Raw genomic sequence first — 6,000 nt, forward strand, 5'->3', positions numbered from 1 at the left:
AAAGAAAAGTTAGTTGTGGGGCGGTTGTTCGAGATTTTGAAGGGACGGTGGTAGCGGGGATGTGTGGACAAATGGGAAGGATGGCTGACCCATCTATGGCCGAGCTCCTTAGCTTGAGAGAGGTGCTGAGTTGGATTAAAAGAAAGGGATGGAAGGAGATAGAGATTGAGATGGATGCCCAAACGGTGGTACTCGCAGTGACAAGTTTACGGAATGATGAATCTATCTTTGGGGCAGTAGTAGAAGATTGTCGTAAGCTTTTGAAAGAGGTCTCCGGATCCTCTATGAGGTTCGTAAGGCGATCATCGAATCAAGTTGCCCACACGCTTACTCAGGCATCTGGTTCTATAGCTGAGAGCAAGTTTTGGTTAAATTGCATTCCTATTTTTATTTGCGATGCAATCGTTATGATTTTGGTTGAATAATATCTTACATTTGGTGTCCAAAAAAAAAAGTTACACTAAAGTAAATTTAAACCCCCTCGATCCATAAAAAATAATCTCATATTTGGATGATACGAGTTTTAATATGAAATTGTTAAAATAAGAGATAAGGTGAAAAAGTTGGTAAGTAAGAGAGATGTGGAGAAAAAAATAAGTAAAGTATGATACATGAACTTTTTGTTTTGAGAAATTAGACTATTTTTTGTGAACATCCCAAAACGGCAAAATGAGACTATTTTTTTTAGACATAAGGAGTAATTAACTTAATAAAAAAGTTAGTCTTTGCATCTATATAAATATTATTACATGTAAATTTTTTTACAAGAAGAGGGTATCGCTTTATAGTTCTCACATTGCCCTTACATTGGGCACATATGGTCATGGATTATACTCGGTTAATCAATAACAAATTCTTGGTCTCAATTGGTACCTCGTTAAACACCACTAGCGACCTGAATGTTTTCTCTAAGCACAAGAACAATCTTCACATTCCACTTTTTTTGCATGTTAATCTTTATACTTATAGCAAACGATAAAATGCTAAAATCCGATTCCCCGTCATTAAGTAAATGATTTACAATGGTCTCCATAATAATGGCCTCATCTAACTAACTTTAGATATGCCTAACTCTTGAATACGACTTTTGATATATAGTGCTCCCTTTGTTCCGCAGTAGTTGAGTCATTTCATTTTCTGCACTCGTTTTTTAAAAATTATAGTAATAAATAGTTAAAGTGAAGAAAAAGTAAAGTATGTGAGAGAATAATGTAGATAACACTCTTATCTACCCTATGATGTCACTTACTTTACTCTCTCTCAATTTTAAATATTTATTATCATTTTTACAAAACGAATGCAGAAAATGAAATGACCCAACTACCGCGGAACGGAGGGAACACTATATATCAAAAGACGTATTCAAGAGTTAGGCATATCTAAAGTTAGTTTTATAAGAAATGTGATTCACACGAATTTTAAGAAATATAGAAAATGTGTTGAAAAAATTAACGGCATGTGGGTCCTACTTTTATATATTAGTTTTATAATAAAATATGAGAGAAAATACGTTAGTGGAATGTGAGGTGCACTACCAAAAATGATAAAAGTGAAAAGCGGCAAATTTTTAAGGATAGATAAAAATGAAAATAAGTAACAAATTTTCAGAGATAGATAGAGTATATAAATGTTTATTGAGTTAATTAAATTAAATGAATTCACAATTCTATATACTAATCTTGTAACAAGATAATTTGTGTGTTTGATATCCAGATTCTCAAAAAATAAAGCTCATGACAAATAAACTAGGCCCACTGGGCTTGAATGAAAATGCAGTAAAGATGTGCTCATTATAGTGAGATCCACGTAAAATGTATGGTTAATACTTCTTCTTCCCTTCATCGAACAAGTATGAATAATTTTCCTTTTAGTTTGTCGCTAAAATGTATGGACTTTCTAATTTTGAAAATTTAATTACACTACTAAATCTTGGTGAGTAATAATGAAACGGTTGGGACATGGTATTTATAAGAGAAAGAATGGAGAATCTGCTATTTAGAAAAGCAAATAAAAAATGAAGGTTCCAAAAAAACACAGTAATTAAGAAGACCTTCCATATAACAAATACAAATACATCAGATAATAATGTTTTGACTAAATAAAACTTTGTAAATAGTTTGTAAAATGTATTTCATTCAAATGATAATTGTAAATTTCGGCCCTTTTAATTTCAAAACTTAAACATATAAGTTAACTTCATCTAAGGCCCATTTAATTTCTTCTATTATTAACTTAAACTTGTATTTATACAGCCCGCGGCCCTAGTCGAGTCAGATTTAATTTGTTTAACTACTATACTAATTACATAATCCATGTATGCATTTATGTAGAATGTTAAAGTTCAAATTTTTTAATTCTGCATTTCTTTAGAAAGCTAAAGTCCAAATCTTTCAAGGGATATCATGAAATTTTCAAAAAGTTGAATTTTTTCCACGAATTTTAAAATTGACAAATAATATCATAAACTTTACCCCGGGTTTGTTTTTTCCCACGAATGAAAAAATTCATGTTATTTTAATAGATTGAAGAACAATTTTGGAGGACGTACTTCAAGAAAAACTATCTTCAAAGATTGAAAAACTTGAAGCTCTCAAAATTATTGTCGAGAAAATTACGAAAAAAAATCAGTATCATAATATTATTTGTGAAAAAATTTTCATTCATGGAAAAAAACAAACACGGGGTAAAGTTCATGATATTATTTGTCAATTTTAAAATTCGTGGGAAAACCCAACTTTTTAAAAGTTTCATGATATTAGATGTCAATATCCCATCTTTTAATTAGTTATAGTTAAATAACATAATATATGATCTTAAATATAATTAAGTAGGGTGTGTGATCAAATACTATTTTATAGTAATAACTAATAACTAATAACAATTTTGTATGTTATCAACACAAAGGCACAAATTTATCAATATTCGTGTGTTGCTAAATTTATGTCTTTGTGTTGATATTTAAATTTACATGTTGTATTGATATAATTATGTCTTTGTGTTGATAATTTTAATACACAAAATTGAAAGTTATTAGTTATTACTGTAAATTAGTTAACGCCTAGTTAGTAGAGTCAAATTTAGATTACATTTAAGGGCGTGTTCACCTACTTTGTTTTCTTTTGTCTAGAAATGAAACTTGATGAGAAATGTGGCTGGGTGGCCCACATAATTAAACAAATAACCCAACGTTCGGTGTCCTAGAAATAGCCCATGTTTTAATATTATAGAATTTAATTTTGCATTTATTTTTTTCCTTCGAATTTTGTTGGCCATTAATGCCCCTTTTTCAGTATTTCGTCTCCCTCTCTAAAACACAAAATTTCAAATAAAAATCGAAATTATCACAGCAAGAATAGTCCAATGGCGGAGTGTTCTAGAGCAGATATAACCTAATAAGCTTCAATTGTCTACTCCCTCCGTCCCGCTTAAGATGACACGTTTTCCTTTTTAGTTTGTCCCAACCAAGGTGACACATTTCCTTTTTTGAAAACTTTCTCTCTCCAATTAATACACTCAACCACTTTTTCCCACCCCTATTAAAATATTCACCTTTCTTTCTCTCTCTATTTCAATACTTCTACCCACCTTTTATCTCTCCACTTAAACACATTAACCAATTACTCATAAAATCTCGTGCTAACTAAGGAATGTGTCAATTTAGCCGGGACAGAGGGAGTAGTATTTTTGGTTAATTTGAGATTTGTGCAACTATGGTAAAAAAAACAAAGTAAATCAATGAAGAAAAGAACGTCGACTGCAGGTGCGAGCAACTCCAGGTAGCGGCTGGACCGAGCAGAATACGGCGGTGGTCTGAACGTGTGTGGCCAACGACTGGAGCCGTGCCGGGCAGAGGTGGCCTTGGGGTGGCGACCTTCGTTTGTTTCTTTGAATTTGGCAACAATTTAAACAGGAATTGAGAATAGGGAAGGAGGGGAAATCAACAAGGAGGAGTTAGAGAGAATAATGGAGAGAATGGCGGTGACTGGTGGCTCCCACTGCTCGCAGGAGACGATAGCATCACCGGTGCAACTTTTCTCTTTCATGTATCAGCTTATGAACTGATGAAGAAGACGACAGGGGAAAGTGGGAGAATCCAAAGTGCAAGGGTAATGAAGGAATTTCAAACTCAATTCTTGACCCAAAGATCAATGCAGAAACAATTAGCACCCTTTTATTAAGAATTGAAAAGTGGCTATTTCTTCAAGGAACAGTGCTGGCTGGGTTTGTCTCTAGGGCCAGCAAGAATTAATAAAGGGAAGGTGAACACTCTAAATTGAGAAAAAATCATATTATTATTGAGAAAACATTAAACAATTAAACATTTGTCTTTAATTTATTTGCAGATACTAATTCATTAATCCTTTGCAGAGAATATTATAAATAGGGTACTCAAATCAGATTAATTTACAGAAGATTTAAAATTTTTCTTCCTTTTTGTTTACTGTGGTCAGAAAGTATCACTCAAATTCTTTTTTTTTTTTTCATAGTTTAACATATAAATATTAAATTATGGTGGATACACTGCTACCCTATAATAGCCTGTACCAATTTGCACAGTTATATTTTGGATGCTACCCTATACTACGTTAAATTAGGGATGTCAATTCAACCCGAAACCCGTGGGCCGACCTGAACAACCCGGTAATATGAGCGGGTTAGGGCTGTAATTTTATTACCCGAATACAAAACGGGCTAAACGGGTTGACCCGAATGGGTTGGTGGGTTAAATGGGTTAGCCCGAATGGATTGCGGGTCGGCCCGATGGGTTTGGGTTTTAATTATAAAATTATTAAATTTTAGGGATTTTTTATATTTTTGAATCTTCAATCTTCATTCTACACAATCATTAGTCTTATTCAATCTCCATTCTACACTTTTTCACTCGATCTCACAATATTAGCTTTCAAGTTCCATCTCAACTCATTATTGCACCGTCCCATCATCTGCCACTAGTGTCTTACTACTACCAAAGCCAATCAAGACAAAATTAAGAACTAACTCATCAAAATCTTAATATATTTATCATTTTAATAATGATTCATGTAAGATATGATTTTTAATTTTCATAAAGAATTAGTTACGAACAATGCCATAATAATGACATGAACACAAGCTTTAATTTATATTGTAGTTGATCGAGATGAAAGACTTATTTTCAAGTATTATTGAAGAAAACTATGAAAATTTGAAGATTTTACATGATTCTAAACTAAAAGGAAAAAAGTATCTAAAATTTAAAATCATTTTATAGAAGAAAAATTTGATACAAGAGATTATTTTTGAAAGCTTATAAGCCCGAATAGCCCGATGGGTTAGCCCAAAACCTGACGGGTTAGGGTTAGGGTTGAAAATTTATGACCCGAAAAAATCATAACCCGAACGACCCGCACCCAAATAGCCCGGCGACCCGAGTGGGCTGGCCCGAACCCGAACGGGTTAGCCCGATTGACATCCCTACGTTAAATACTCCCTCCGTCCCCGACTAAGAGTCACACTTTGATCGGGCACGAGTTTTAAGAAATGTAAAGAAAAGTTTGTTGAAAAAGTTAGTGGAATGTGAGACCCATTTTTTTATATTGGTTTTATAATAAAATGTGAGTGAATTGAGTTAGTGGAATGTGGGACCTCCTTACTATTTATGGTAAAAATGAAGTAAAAATGAAGTGTGACTCTTAATTGAGGACGGACCGAAATAGAAAAGTGTGACTCTTAATCGGGGACGGAGGGAGTAATAAATATACTGCTCTTGACATGCCAGAAATGGGTTAGGTAACAGAGTAGAAAAGAAAAGTTTGCATTCACTTTGTACCAAACAGAAGTTAAGAAGTTAATGTGCAGGTAAAAAATCAATTCTATTCTTTAATTTCTTGGCATATCTAGATTATCAAACTAATTAAATTTTTAAATTTCAAATTTGACCGGCATTGGTTAACCAATGTCTATATAATTCAAGATAGACATGCAACAACCCAAAACAATACAATACAAAACAAAACAAAA

This window comes from Salvia hispanica, chromosome 1 (genome assembly GCF_023119035.1).
Source record: "Salvia hispanica cultivar TCC Black 2014 chromosome 1, UniMelb_Shisp_WGS_1.0, whole genome shotgun sequence".
Classification (NCBI taxonomy): Eukaryota; Viridiplantae; Streptophyta; class Magnoliopsida; order Lamiales; family Lamiaceae; genus Salvia; species Salvia hispanica.